The 16,560-nt window shown below is 41.3% G+C and overlaps 1 pseudogene; it reads left to right on the plus strand.

The window, feature by feature from the left end:
- The first annotated feature begins 1,189 nt into the window (after positions 1 to 1,189).
- Positions 1,190 to 11,230, plus strand: LOC125406549 (histone H2A.V pseudogene; annotated as a pseudogene).
- The last annotated feature ends 5,330 nt before the right edge of the window (positions 11,231 to 16,560 follow it).

Raw genomic sequence — 16,560 nt, forward strand, 5'->3', positions numbered from 1 at the left:
GATGTGGGATCACACGGACACTGATCAGAATTTTTCCCACTCAGGAGTGTCAGACTTGCAACCCTGGTGCATGCACACTGATGTGGGGCCACATGGACATTGACCAGTGCTTTTCCCACTCAGGAGTGCCGGACACTGAAGAAAGATGGGAAGGAGACTGCCCTGCATTGGAGTGGAAGGGCTGGGGGCAGACTATACAAGGGACTGAGCTGAGTCAGAGAGGTCTAGGATTATAGAGGCAACACCATCAGGAAGGAGATGGAATTCATGCTCTCAGGCAGGAGAGCTGTGCCTGGCACACAGGAAAGCCAAGGGAGAGAAGCAAGGGAGAGAAAGGAGGAAGATGGGAACTCTCCAGGAAGGACAGGAGATGGAATAAAGGGTAGGAGATGGACCTCGAAACTGGGCAGGACCAAAGGTTCAAGACAAACTTGTGTGCTGTGAAATAATCTTTTTGTACACTGTGAAGATGTGTCATTTGGATTGGCTCAATAAAAAGCTCAATAAAAAGTCACTAGCCAGGCAGGATTTCCAGGCACAGGGGACACTGGGACGAAGAAGGGGACGTCAACAGCCAGATGCAGGGGAAACACGACTGTAGGAGATGAGATAACAAGCCATGAGCCACATGGCAGTACGTAAATGAACAGCATTGGGTTCATTTAAGTGATAAGAGCTAGTTAGAAATAAGCCTAAGCTATTGGCTGAACTTTTGAATTTACAATAAGTCTCCATGTCATGATTTGGGAGCTGGCTGACAAGACCAAGAAAGACTTGTTACATTTGTGAGAGAGGGCAGGAGTCCTGTTTTATTGTTAAATGGTATCTGTTACAGGGTCCTAGACCTTAGTGGGCCCATGGACCTTAGCCAACAGACTCCATGATGAAAGTGACGTTCAGGTTGTAAAACTCAGTACATACACAGCACCACCTGCCAAAACTAAAACAAAGACCTAATCCATCAGAGTCCATATAGTTCTGGGAAAGCCTCAACATATATTAACCTTGCTTTTTAGCTTCTTTAGTTCCACTTCTGGTTAACTGTTCTTGTTAACTGAAATATGTCAACCTAGAACATGGTTTTGTGCTTAAAAGCTCATCCTGAGAAAGGCTGGGGGTTACACTGAGATCCTGAACACCCAGTGTAGTTGTTAGTCAGCTAATAAAGACGTTCTGTTGGTTTAAAGCCATGTCCTTGAAGTCTTCTCTGTTGGATACCCCACAACAGTATCGCCTGTGTCTTCTTGCAGAACTCCACAGCAAAGCCAAGGAATGGTGGTTGTCTTTTGCACTGTATCAGGGAGGTTAGAGGAAAATGGAGCTGGTATAGATAGCTTGAAATCACACTTTCAGCCTTTGAACTGCATGGTTACAGACATCAATCCACTTTAAAGCAATATAGAGTGATACCCAAAGCCTACATGGGCTCAGATCCCAGCTCTTCCTCTAATAGTGTTATGAGTTGTTTTGTTTGTTTGTTTGTAGCCTTGACTGGCCTGGAACTTGCTATGTAGATCAGGCTAACCTTAAACTCAGAGAGATCAGCCTGCCTCTGCCTCTGAATCCTGGGATTAAATGCCACCACACCACATCCGATAAAGAATCAAAGGATTAATAAGAAAATTGAAGATAATGTATGTGAAGTAATCCTGACAAAAGAAGCTCCTAATTCTTTCTTTGCTCTTTCTTTGATGCTAGCCAGAGATGTATTATTTACATGCTTTCTTCCTAGTCCATATAAACACCACAACACCTTACCATGTTTTTATTTTATTTACTTGTTTGTTTATTTTTGGATTTGTTTGTTTGCTTGTTTTTCGAGACAGGGTTTCTCTGTAGCTTTGGAGCCTGTCCTGGAACTAGCTCTTTGTAGACCAGGCTGGCCTCGAACTTACAGAGATCCGCCTGCCTCTGCCTCCCGAGTGCTGGGATTAAAGGCATGCGCCACCATCACCCAGCTTACTTTGGTTTTTTGAGATAGGGTTTCTCTGTGTAGCCCTGGCTGTCCTGTAACTCACTCAGTAGAGCAGGCTGGCCTTGAACTCAGAGATCTGCCTGCCTCTACTTCTCTAGTGTTGTGATTAAAGGTGTGCACCACCACTGTCCAGCTTTGTCGTGTTTTTAAAATGGGGAGGGGTGGAAAGTGTTTGGATGACTGCATCATTCCAACTGAATGTAACGTTCCTTTTCAGAGTCAGTCGATCACATGGTTCCTTGCTAGCTTTTGAGCTGCATTCTCCCCACTCGCATCTGCTACCTGGGTGGTACAGTCTGTGCTGTTATTTTCCCTCCTGCTTCACCTTTGAGTGAAGTCATCAAAGGAGGCAGTCATCACTACAGCAGGGGTATTTGTTGAGCCGAGTCATTCCACCAGTAATTTATCCTTCTCTATACTCTTTGTTCCTCAACGGGAAATTGGGCTTTCTCTCAGTACAGAGATGATACCGATGCTCTCCACCTTCAGCGGGCCTTGTGAGCTTTCTTGAGATACCGATAGGTGGTGGAAGTTATCCGCGAACTGCTTCCCTTGGGAGCTCAGCCTTCTTAGTAGGAGACGTGATTGGAAGGCTGAAGCAGAGGGCTAGAAATCTGGACAGTTTCAGTTCTAACCTTAGCCATAAAACTAGCCTAAATCAAAGGCTCCAGGGGCAGACATGTGGTCTGAAATTTGAAATATGAAACCTCGAGAATGGCATCCTTCCTTTGGAGGAGGACCAGCTTACCTGGGGATGAGAGTATGCTATGCCATTCTCTGTTCATCTCAGCTTATTCAAATACTTCACAGAACAGGGACTGTAACAAACAGGTGAGAGCTGTGTGAAAAACGAATCCAAGTCTGCACAAGGCACTCTTTCCGCACAGACCAGGGCTGTCCTATCAGGCTCAGCAGCTGCACTTAGGCCCCTCCCTTCCCCAGATGCAGCACTGGGCCGGCTCTGCACAGCCCAAGGGGCCGCAGGAGCTGCAACAATTCTGTAGGAAGTATGCTGAATATTGTATTATCAGGAGCCTGCATGACATCTAAACAGAAGCAGGACGCTGCCCTGGGGCAGGACACACACACAGAGACAAACATGCACAAGGGCAGTAACTACTACCACTGGCACAGAAGCAGTTAGGATCCACTCCCAATGTGTCAGTTAAGGGCCAAAGGTATCAACAAAAAAAAATCAGCTTCCTGGAAAGTGTGTCAACTTCTTTATCATAAAGATGAGATGCAAGCATGCCGAGAAACAAGGTATAGCAACGTTTTTGAACCAATGTTCAAGACACACCAAAAGTAAGATCAGAACTCTGCAGCCAGCTGAGCACTGAGATTCTGAGGATACCCCACTCTTTGGGGGTGCAAATATCACCATTGAATTCACCTGCACAATGGAATGGTCAGCATATCCCAATGAGTTCAAGTCTGCACACGTATTATTGCCAAATGAACGTGAGTTCTAGCTGGATTTTGCCACTCAGTATACACGTTACCTTAGGTACATCACTTAATCTCTTTGAACCTCAGGCTGTTTATAAACTAGGAACAGCAGTATTATAAGGCAGGTAGTTTGCAAACAAGGTGGAATTATAATCCTAAACACCAGATATCTGGGGAAAGGCAACCTCAGCTAAAGAGTTTTAAGGTCTTTGCTGTATTTATGAGAAAATAGTGCTGCTTGTTAACACTGAATTTTGCTAAGATACCTACCTACACCCTTCTGAAGTAGCCAAAACTAAATGTTTTCTCTATAAGAGTTACTGTGGTCATGGTATCTCGTCACAGCAGTAGATACCCTAAGACACAGGCCCTAAATATGGGTGGCACCATTTCATGCTCTGGGGTCCCATATTGAAAAGCAAAAACAAACTGGGTACCCACATTTGTTTCTCTCTGCATCCTGATAGTAGAGACAATGTCCAACTCCTGCTACCATCCCTGGGCCATGACAAGCTTTTTCCCTTCTTTAATTTGTAACAAAACAAACTTTCCCATCCTTAAGATGCCTTTGTTGGTCTTTGTCACAGCATCAAGAAATGTCAGCTAATGGAGAAATTAATGAGGAGGTAGAATCGTTGCTATGAGAAACCTGGCCATGCCGTTCCGAGGCCTTGCAGCTGGTTGAAGGAGGGGTATGAAAGAGTTTGGAGCTTTGGATTAAAAGTTTTAGGAAGGTAGAGTCAAAGCTGAAAGGTCCATTGTAGGGGAGTTGGAAACCTGGAAGGCCAAGAGAAATGCAAATACTGGAGGCCTGGCTCTTGAGGCTTCACAGGCAAACAAGGAGTCAGTCAAGAACTGGGCAAGAGGCCATTTGTGGGGTATTGTCCACACATGTGTGGCCCTGGAACCTGGAAGTGTCAGCCATGTTGTGTGGATGAATCATTACAGACCCACGATAATCTTGAGTCAGATTTGAAAGGGCTTATAAGGCTTATACTTCCAGATAGCAACTACAGAGGATGCTGCTTACTGGCTTCTCCCCGGCTCATCTGTAGCTACCTTTCTTATACAGCCCAGGTCTACCCGCCTAGGAAATGTACTCACACCAATGGGCAATTAAGAAAAAGCTTCACAGACATGGCCACAGGCCAGGCTTGCTGTAATTTATTTTAAAAATGCCACAAAGAGAAGTCACGCCATGCAACAAGGCTGTTTATAAACATAGGAGGTTTATTGGAATAGGAGAGAAGGCGCAGAGAAGAGGGTAGAGGGGGGCAGAGACCAGTCCCTGGGGACAAGAGTAGTGGAAGAGAAAGAGAGGAAGGGAGAGAAAGAGGGAGAGAGACGAGGTGGGAGGTGGGCAGGCCCACCTTTTAAAAGGAAACATAGCAAATGTGCACAGGGGGTGCCCTGAGTGTCTGCAGCTGAGCACGCACCCTGTCAGGACCCCAAGGGCAGGCCAGTGCAGATGCCTGAATACTAACAAAGCTGATCGAGATTATTCTTCCGTCGCGGTTCCCTCTTCCCAGGTGACTCTATTTGGGTCCTTTGTCAACTAAAGCTAACTCTGACACTGTTCCAAGGCTCCTCCAGCCTCGATCTCCAAATTTTTCCACATTCCTCATGCAAGCTTTGTAGTGATATTTCATTTGTATTTTAATAAATAAAGCTTGCTTGAAGACAAGACCACAAAACAGCCACACTAATCAGCCATACAGGCCAGGCAGGGGTTGCACACACCTTTAACACCAGCAGCCACACCAGTTAGCCATAGAGGCTGGGCAATGGTGGAGCACGCTTTTAATCCGGCACTGGAGACAAATATAAGGCGGGATGAGACAGGAACTCACTCTCTTTCAGTCTGAAGATTTCATAGAGGCAAGAGCTCTCTAGTGGCTCAGTTGCTTTTCTGATCTTCAGGTTGAACTCTAATATATGTCCTTGGGATTTTATTATTCATGTTAAATATGGTGCCCAACGTTTGGAGTATGAATTCTTGAAAAGTCATTTGCTTTTTTTGGGGGGGAGGGGTATTCCCACCGGAGCTGCACACGGAGCTCCAGCCCCATCAGCAAGGCTTTCTTTTCTTTCTTCTCCAAGTCTCTGGGCGAATTTGTGATTTTCCTGTTGTAGCCTCTCTGAAACAGTCTCCTGCTGCCACACAAATAAAGAAACACCTGGACTACAAATGCCACAGGACTCACCAGCCCTAGACTGGCTGGTTCTGCCTCTAGGCAGCCCCTGCCACACCACATGTACTCCCCCTCCCAATCCCTTGTGCATTTTTTCAGACAACGCTCTCTCTCTCTCTCTCTCTCTCTCTCTCTCTCTCTCTCTCTCTCTCTCTCTCTCTCTCTCCACCATGGGCTGTGGGGTCTCCCTGACTCCCTGAACCCCCTCCTCAGGCTGCTGCCAAACTAGGTAGCTACCTTGAAATCCAGCCAGGCTCTTATTGTTCTATGCAGCAGCAGTAAGACTCACATCTTCATCAACATCTTCAGTAGATTTGGTAAGGCAATTGGGAATTCTTAAAGGGAAGAATTAGTTAAAATAGAGAGTTTTTTCCAAAGCCACAGAGAAACCCTGTCTCGACAAATCAAAAAAAAAAATGGGAAAAACATTGCAATGGAAGGATTTGGGTCTCTGTTTGATAATATGCTAGACAGCTTAAAAATTAAATGAATACATGAGAGAAAAATCTATTGAGATATTATTTATGTAATGTCTAATGTAAACATTATCATCTTTATCATTTTTGTTGTATCTCTAAAAAAGTTGGCTAGTCTGAGTGCTAAGATATAGGCCTTAGAAAAACTTAATAAAACAGATCACAAAAATATTCAAATCTAGACAGAGGAATTTTTATGGAGCACCAATTTAGTGTTGCATTATAAGAATAAAGAACAGCCTGAGGTGGTCTTCTTCTTCTTCTTCTTCTTCTTCTTCTTCTTCTTCTTCTTCTTCTTCTTCTTCTTCTTCTTCTTCTTCTTCTTCTTCTTCTCCTTCTTCTTCTTCTTCTTCTTCTTTTGTTATTGTTGTTTAGTTTTTTAAGACAGGGTTTCTCTGTAGCTTTGGAGCCTGTCCTGAAAATAACCCTTGTAGACAAGGCTGTCCTCGAACTCACAGAGTTCCATCTGCTTTTGCCTCCCGAGTGCTGGGATTAAAGGTGTGCACCACCACTGCCCAGTCAGCCTAACATTTTCAAGCAAACAACCTTAATATACCCAGTAATCATACAGGAATTGCCAAATGACAGAGTAAGAGCTGAATAGACTGCTGCCTGTGCCAATGTTAGATCTAAGGAGATTCAAGGAAGCAATAGTCTCATATGGCATACATTCATCTTTTGTGAAGCAAATGTTAAACTTGGGTCAGTTTGTATTAGAATTATTCCTAATGACTGGATAGAGTTGGTTAAGCTGTTTTAGAGCCTGGTGCATAACTACAACTGAGTAGCTTGTTCAGAGAAGAGGCTAAGATTACTGAAAAATGGAGTAAAGCTAGTGGCATGGAAATCTCCCAAGATCAAATTCTTGGAGAAGGAGATTATGCTACCATAGAAAGGCAGGCTGTATATGATGACCACACCCTGGATTTATGCCAAGCAGCAGCTTTGAATTCTTGGGACAGAATTGGAGAAATAGGAAAGAAAATTGAATCATTTACTAAAGTTATACAGGGCCCAAAGGAAGCTTTTCTAGATTTCTGACAAAGATTGACTTCAGCAATAAATAGAATCATATCAAATTCAGAATCTAAACAAATAATAATTGAATCTCTATCTTTTGAAAATGCCAATTCTTTATACAGAAGAATAATTAGGCCACTAAATTCAAGGTCAGAACCTATGGAGATATGGATTTGAGATACAATTAATATTAAATCTCATGACCATGATGATGTATGGATAGGAGAGGTAATTTCCAGAGGTTTGAGGAAAAATCAAAATTGTGGCAAACAAGGATACTATAAAAGGGATTGTAGACATGGCATTCCAAAAAACAATAGTTTTTCTAAGAATAATCCATTTAGAATGCCTCTCCCTTCTGGATTATGCAGAAGGTGTAGCAAAGGAAGGCATTGAACTAATGAATGCAGGAAAATGAGGAATATTTAAGGTAAGCATTTGCCATTGGGAAACTCTGTTAGGGGCCTTTCACAGGCCCCTATGCCATACTCGGTTCAGTCATTTCCTGTCGTCATAGAGGAAACTCCCTCCCAGAGCAATTAAAGAACCTAATGCCTATTGTAAGAAACCATACTGCTGTGGATAACGGAACAGCTATAGAAGAGGGAACCAAAACTTCAGGAGAAACCATAAAGTGAGTATTTTGGGAAACTTCTATAAATAAACAAAGACCAAAATTAAAACTACGAATAAATGATGTTGCCATTGAAGGTCTGTGAGACACAGGAGCAGATATAACAATAATTTCATCAGAATCTTGGCAACCAAATTGGCTTATTCAGGATGTAAATGTTTCGATTTCAGGGATCAGAACTTTATCTCAGGTAAAGCAGAGCATAAGATGGGTTGAGTGTATAGGACTAGAAGGAAGGAGAGGAACATTAAAACTATATGTGGCTAACATAGCAATGAATTTAGGGGGACGTGATCTGTTACAGCAATGGAATACTCAGATTAACATTCCCCTAATTTTAGAAACAGACCATAAATTAACATATGTTTCTGGTAAAAATATTACAAGATATTATAAAGAACAATAACTGATCATTCAGGTTGTACAAGAACAGGGCACAACATCTCTTGATATTTCAAAGGCACCAGCAGCCATGCCTTTACAATGGTTGACAAACAAACCTGTATGGTTGTGTATTGGTCTTTAACAATAGAGAAATTGCAGGCCTTAGAACAGCAGGTACAGGAACAACTAGATGCTCAGCATATTGAAGTATCAACCAGTCCTTGGAATTCACCTGTATTTATTGTTTAAAATAAATCTGGAAACTAGAGAGTGGTGACAGATCTAAGAGCTGTTAATAAGGTGATTTAGCCAATGGGCTCCCTATAGTCTGGTATTCCTCTGCCTTCTCTATTGCCTAAAGGATGGCCTCTTATAGTTATTGATTTAAAAGATTGTTCCTTTACTACACATTTACAAGAAAAAGACAGAGAAAATTAACCTTCACAGTGCCTACTTATAATAATTCTCAGCCAGCTAAGAGATATCAATGGAAGAATCTCCCAAAGAGAATATTAAATAGACCCATCCTGTGTCAGTATTTTATAAGTCAGTCATTGGAAATGATACATAGTAATTTCCTTAATCTATAGTTTACCAGCACATGGATGACATTTGGCTATTTGATTCAAATGTAGATACTTTAGAAAGAATATTTGAAGAAGTTAAAAAAAATTACCTTGGTGGAGATTACAAAATGCTCCTGAAAAAAATACAAAGAGGAAATCCTATTAATTAGTTTATGAAAATTAGTCTACAAAAAATTTAGTCTACAAAAATTCACACCTCAAAAGGTGCAAATTAGGAGAGATCAATTGCAGATTCTTAATAACTTCTGAAGATTGCTAAGAGACATTTCCAATCTATGGTCCACTATTGGGAGAGGTTCTTATGATCTGATTAATTTAAACAAAACCTTAGATGACATCAAGGACTTAAATAGACTCAGAGAATTATCAGCTGATGCTGAGAGAGAATTGGCTTTGGTTTAAGAGAAATTACAGAAGGCACATGTGGATCAAGTAGATCTGAATCTTAACTGCATTCTGGTCATGCTGCCCTCCAAACGTTCCCCTAAAGGAATTTTAATGCAGAGGGAAGATATTTTTTAATTTCATCAGTAGTAAAAGGCATTATAATCTCTGCTGGATCTATTCCTGCTAGTTGATGAAGTCACAATTTTCCTTTTAGAATTAACTCAGAGACATTTTCCACATAAGTTTTTAATTTTTTACTTAGTTTATGTGGTAAAAAGATCCATTCTAAGATAATATCATCCCTCTGCATTAAAATTCTAGCAGGGGAAATTCTGGAGGGCAATATGACTAGATTGCACTTAAGATTTGGATACACCCAATCCATATGTGCCTTCTGTAATATCTCTTCAACCAAACTTAATTCTTTCTCAGCTTCAGCTTTTAATTCCCTGAGACTGTTTAAGCTTTTGCCACCATCTAAGGTTTTGTTTAAATGAACTATTAGATCAGGTGTTATCCCAACAGCAGGTTGTATATTGGAAATGTCTCCTAGCAATCTTTGAAACTCATTAAGAGTCTGCTATTGGTCTCTCCTAATTTGAGCTTTTTGTGTTCTAATTTTCTATAAAGCTATTTTATAACCTAGGAAATTGATGGAATCTCCTTATTGTATTTTTTTCAAGAGCAATGTATAATCCCCATTTAGCAAAACTTTCTTTACTTCTTCAAGCATTCTTTCTAAAATAGCTATGTTTTAATCAGATAGCAAAATGTCATTAATGTAATGATAAATTATAGACTTAAGAAATTGCTTACTTATTATTTCCAATGGCTGACTTACATAGTATTAGCACAGAATGGGGATATTGAGCATTCCCTGTGGAAAGATAGTCCATTGGTATTTTCTAGTAGGCTGAGAATTATAAGTAGGCACTATGAAGGCAAGTTTTTCTCTGTTCTTTTCTTGTAAGAGTATAGTGAAGAAACAATCTTTTAAATCAATAACTATAAGAGGCTATCCTTTAGGCAATAGGGAAGGCAAAGGAATTTCAGATTGTAGACCCATAAGTTGAATTACCTTGTTGACAACTCTTAGATCTGTCACCATTCTCCATTTTCCAGATTTCTTTTTAACAACAAATATAGAAGAATTCCAAGGGCTCACTGATTCTTCAATAGACTGAGCATCTAGTTGCCCCTGTACCAGCTGTTCTAAAGTCTGCAGTTTATCTTCTGTTAAAGGCCATTGTTTAACCCATATTGGTTCTTCAGTTAACTATTTAAAGGTTGGGCCATTGGTAACTCTGAAGGTTTGCTAGTTGTTTTGTGTTCTTGTACAGCCTGAATGGCTGGTTACCCTTTTTTTTTAAGAGTACCTTGTAATATCCTTTGCAGAAATATGAGTTTCTGGGACTACAGGAATGTTAATCTGGGTATTCCATTTCCACAGCAGGTCATGATCCCATAAATTCATTGTGATATTAGCCATATATGCCCTAATTAGTCACCTATTACAATCGAACTTGTAGTCACATTAGTATGTTTTCAGGGACAAATAGAGATATATTTTAATTAGACAGACTTCGAACACTTCAGAGATAAATAGAATATGGCATTTAAGATATTTTGATAACATCAATTCTTTTTCTTTTTTTAAATTGACGATGAGACAGGCCTACTCCTGGGAACAACAATCTACTTCAGGAGATGTGAGAGCGGCAGTGAGCTTTGAGCAGCAGAGACTACAGCAGGAGGTAAAGCTGGGAAAGACAGTGGGAAAGCCAAGGCTAAGGCAGTGTCCCACTCACTGAGAGCTTGGCTATAGTTTCCTGTGGGCCAGATCCATAGACTCTAGAAGACTCGCACTACAAGCCATGTATGGGTGGGAGCCACTGCTGCTGTGTACAGTGCCACGATTCTGGAGAGCCTCACAGCTGAGATGCTGGAGTTGGCAGGTAATGATTTCAAGGATCACAAAGTAAAGCGCATCCATGTCACCTGCAGCTTGCAATGCTAGGTGATGAGGAGCTGGGTTCACTCATCAAGGTTACCATAGCTGGGGCAGGGTGATCCCACACGTCTACCAATCTTTGATTGGAAAGAAGGGACAGCATAAAACTGCTTAGGAAGTGATTTAACCACCGGCTCCCCTTACTGTCTGTAACTCGACAGTGGACACCTGTGGGATCGTGTGGAAACTTTAAGAACAATTCAGTGGAAAAGCATAGACAATTGCTGTAGACAAGATAAAAGAAACATTTGTGTGTTTTTAGACTCGCGAAGTTTGATAAGTCCCTTTCCCTGTGGTCATGGTCATGTGTTGATTGGCTAGGTTTCTCCCTTGTGTTTTATATAAAAATAGAATTGATAAAACTTTTTTTACAAAATTAAAAAAAATCTACTTCAGAGAAGATGATGGGCATTGAAGAAACTCCACATGAATTTTGCTTTCTTTGTGGCAAAAGCAAACCACTAGCCTAGAAAATGCCCTTGCTTCAGCTGCTGACAGTATGCTGTCCTAATGGGACAAGCAGGACACAAAAGAAAGTGACTGCCAAAGCATGCCCATACAAGGTTGGACAGTTCTTCAAGAACCCTGCTTCATAGAAAAGTCTGTCAGATATTCTAGACCTGTAGGCCAAAGATAGATGCTCCAAGATTGCAGAGGAACCTTGGATGACTGCCCAGAAAGCCAGATGTTTCTGTCATTCTCACATTTTTTAGAAGTTGCTTACTTGTACCTCCTGTTTACTCTGTTAATAATATTTCCTTCTTGGGTCTCTGAGGGAGTTGAAGACTAGATAGTTATAGTTTTTCTTGTGTATCAGACGCTGAAAGCACACTATGATAGAAAGTCATGATAGAATAGCTATGGAGTGTTTTCTCTGGATTTGTCAAATGAAAATGGACTAGACAATGTTGATATATTTATTACTTGCATATACTATGTATAGTTATTGTACTTAGTGTATATAGCTTTCTTATATTAGTTATAACTTTTTTTTATTTTAGACAAAAGGGGGAATATGGTGGTATATTATTTATGTATTAATAAATAAATCTTGCCTGAAGGTCTGTGCAAAGCAGCCACACAAGTCAGTGATACAGGTCAAGCAGTGGTGGTACACGCCTTTAATCCCAGCAGCCACACTAGTTAACCATAGAGGCGAGCAGTGGTGGTACATGCCTTTAATCCCAGCACTAGAGAGGAATATAAGGTGGGATAAGACAGGAACTTGTTCTCTTTCAGTTTGAAGATTTCAAGAGGTAAGAGCTCTCTAGTAGTTTGGCTGCTTTGCTTTTCTGATATTCAGGTTGAACCCCAAAAATATCTGTCTCTAGGTTTTTTAACTTTAACATAGCAAGATTACATACAACAAAACAGTAATCAAGCAAGAATTATAGTTACAATATTTGTATCTACTTTATATTTTTTCATAACTAAGGAAAACTGTAACTATCTATTCTTCAACTCCATCAAAGACTCCAGAAGGATATAATATTACCTAAGTTAACAGAAAGTACATTGTAAGCAACTTGCAAAACTCTAAATTTGACAGAGACATCTCATTGCCTGGGCAGTCACCCAAAGTTCTTTCGTAGAATTAGGGTGCCCATCTTCAGCCTACAGGCCCATAGTATCTAGCAGATTTTTCCATGAAGCAGGAAATTTCAAAGATAGTTTCACTTATATTAACAGTTTGTCAGTCACTTTTTTCTGTGTCTTGCAGAATGTCTGACAGACGCTTTCATGAGACAGGAATCACGAACGAATGTCTCACCTCTAGGCAAGTTCAACAGTCATTTTTCTTTGGGGCCCGCATGTCCAGTTCATACATCATAACATCAAACAGTCCAGGTAAGAGCAGTTTCTTGCTCAAATGGCTAACCAACTACATAAGGAGCCTCTTCAAAGCCCATCATCCTCTTGAAGTAGATTGGTGCTTCTAGGAGCAGATGCGTCTCAATGTCATGAAAAGTCCTAAGTTTTTAAAACATTTTAAATACCATATTCTGTCAGTCTTTGAAAGGTTTGAGGAATACCTATCTAACTGAACTATATCTCTATATATCCAGAAAACCTAACTAACATGACTATAAACTTGACTATTATAAATGGTTATCTATTAACCTATATTTCTTGATTATACATTACATTTTAAATGAGATGCACAAACACAATACCTTAATCAAGAGCAGAAATATACATATAACAAAATTGACCTTAAATTTGTATCACTAAACCAAGATCCATACCAATGCAAAGTATTCAATTCTATAGCACTACCTAGTCAAGTTTGTCACAGATCTTATTCTCAACAGCCTTAATCCTGCCTGTTGAGAATAAGACCACTACCACAATTTTTGAGCCAAATTTTAATCAAACTTTAATTAATACTGGCCAGAATGATAGACCTTCGGCCAGGTTCATTCCAGGGTTCCCAGAAAATAGTGATGTGTCCCATCTCACAGAGGCATAAAAAGGCAAGTCTACTGCATTCCCTACCAGGTCCAACCAGGGGCTAGCATATATCCTGATGTCCTGCTTCCCTGTTCCCTCCCACCTGCACATGATCAAGCCCATCCAGGGCAGCTGGGTCAAACAAACTTGTTTAGGGGAGCAAAAACATGTGGCTTACATAAACAAAACATAGTAGCTTACATAAACAAAAGCCTCCAGCATTTCAGGAAGTACCTATCTTTGGGCAGGGGCTTACAGGTTAGAGACATTTTTGTTTTATGGATGATTTAGGCACAGTTATCTAAAACATAACTTTGACTCTTGCACTCCTTGTTAGCATGTTTCTATATTAGTTACTTTTTTTTATTGCTGTAGCCAAATACCAGACAAGAAGTGGCTTGAGGGAGGAATGGTTTCTTTTGTCTCACATTTAGAAAGGGACACAGTCTATGATGGCAGGAAAGACATAGCAAGGGGAGTATGAAACAGTTGTCTCCACAATCAGGAAACAGAAAGATGTTTTTAATAAGAAAATAATGCCTTTGCTGCCCTCGATAAACACAAAAGGATGTTTTTCAAAGGTTCTGGCAGTTAATATCCACAGGCAGAGATGGGATGCCAAGCCAAAGCTTTCCTTGCTGTAGGTTCTACAAGGCAAAAGTAAAGTAGAGAGATTGCTGGCTGTAGCTAATACAGCATGTTGAGAAAGGGATCCATGGGACTGGAGAAAGGGCTCAGTGGTGAAGAGCATATATTGTCCTTGTAGAGGATCTGAGTTTGATCCCCAGCACATCAGGCAGCTCACAACTGCCTGAAACTCCAGTTTCAGAGAGCTGACATTTCTTTCACACCTATATTCACATAATTAATACATTTAAAGAGAGGAAAGAGGGAGCCAGGAAAAGGGGAAGTGTACCAGGAAAATGAAAAAGAGGCAAAGAGGAAATGGTGTAAGCAAGTTCTGGACGTGACTATGGAGGCCCACAGAGGTTTTGACTTGAACTGGATGGTCAGTTCCATGTACAGGTGCCAGAGTAGAAACAACAGAGGTATAAGAATATCGGTGGGGCTGGAGAGATGGCTCAATGGTTAAGAGCATTGGCTATTCTTCCAGAGGACCTGGGTTCAATTCCCAGCACCCACATGGCAGCTCACAACTGTCTGTAACTCTAGTTCCAGGTGATCTGATACCTTCACACCAGTGAACATAAGATAAAGTTAAATAGTTTTTTAAAAAAAGAATGTCTGTGAAATGTGTTACTTGTAAATTTTGCAGTGTTCATTTTTGCTGTTTGGGTAATTTTATAGATGGTTCTTTTTAAAGATTTGTTTTATTTTTAATTATGTGCATATGCAGGGTACACATATGAGTGCAGGGACCCACAGAATCCAGACAGGGTTTAAGATACCCTGGACCTGGAGATACAAGGGCTTGTGGGCTGCCCCAAGTGGTTTCTGGGGAGCAGCCAGTTCCCTTAACCGCTGAGCATCATCTCTCCAGTCCCGCACTGATGAGTCTTGCTCTTGAGTCTCCCACGGGTGACTTTGCACTAAGATGCAAACATGGTTGTGTGCACTGTCACTCCATGGTCCTTCAGAACCAGCACTATAGGGTCAAACACTGCAGAGATGGAGCCCGGCCCCATGACAACAGTGTGTGTGCTTGGACAAGGTCTTTAACTTCTCTGCACCCTCATTTTCTTATCTGTACAATAAGGGTAAAAATAGAAGAGCCTCTTCCACAGGGACATTAAGGAGACAATTAGCAGCGTGGTACCTAACACATGAAATGATTAACGAGAGTTGATTGTTTTCCGTGGAAAATAGTTACATCATGAGTTACAAATGGACCCGTGAATACTGCTAACCAGATGGCAAGAAGAGAAGCTATTTCACCAAAGGTAGACTATTTGTCTTGTTTCTGAGAAATTTCAAGGGATGATAATTCTAATTACTTAATTAGCCAGAAGCAATTTGTCCTCTCAGGTTCAGTCAGTCCCTTTGCAGAGAGGCGCTACAGCATGGGCTCCACGGATAGCAGGGTTCCGGCTGGCTGGTGTTAGCCACAACAGATTCTCCTAGCACGTTGTTGAACCAGTTTGATCAGGACACATAGTTTCAAGAATCTTTTCTGTTTCCAACCTACCAAGTCTGTAAGCTGAGAAGTTCGTTGTAACACTTACAAAGTGTAAGAGCTAAAGTTACATTTGAGGTTTTAGTTGCTGTGGCTAAGAGATCCATAAAACAAAAATGTCTCTGACTGGCAAGTCTCTAGCCAAGGACAGATAGTCCCTAAAATACCGGAGTCTGTGGCTTATGTTTCACTCTCCTAAACGAGTTTGTTTTACCCATCTGCACCAGATGTGTTTGATCACAGGGAGGTGGGAGGTTCACAGGCAGGAAATACATCCAGATGTACTCTTGTCCCTGATTGGATGTAGGCTGAACTACATCAGGATGTATGCTTGCTCCTGATTGGACTGGATGGGAAATGTTTAAGCTGCAGCAAACGGACTCAGGGCCATTTATCTGGGAACCAGAGATGACACTGGACAGCGCCCATCCACCTGGCCAGTATTTAGTGAAAGCTTGCTTCAGACTTGACTATAAACTGTGCTAGTGGTCTCTTTCCCAACTGGTGGCATAAACAAAAGAAACGAATCAAGGGAAACTTGCTTCCCTTTTAGCAACTGCCATGTCATCTAGGCCGAGGAAAACCCAGAGACCACCTGACTGAGAGCGCCACCACTGCACTAGCACCAGGAGCTGGGAGGCCTGGATAATGGGTTACTCCCCACAAGCTCAGCTTTGACAGCACCCTCCAGTAAAGCTGATATGAGGCACTGATTGTCACTTAAACAGGAGCTGGTGCTTCTGCTCAGCTGTCGACCTGGATAAATCGTGGGCGCTGGTCAGTGAGCAGACATGGTAAATGCTTCCAAAAACAAGATTGGAGCAGCCCCAATCAGCGATGTGGTGCTAACTACCGAGTTC

The sequence above is a fragment of the Myodes glareolus genome, chromosome 10, assembly GCF_982192425.1.
Source record: "Myodes glareolus chromosome 10, mMyoGla1.1, whole genome shotgun sequence".
Classification (NCBI taxonomy): Eukaryota; Metazoa; Chordata; class Mammalia; order Rodentia; family Cricetidae; genus Myodes; species Myodes glareolus.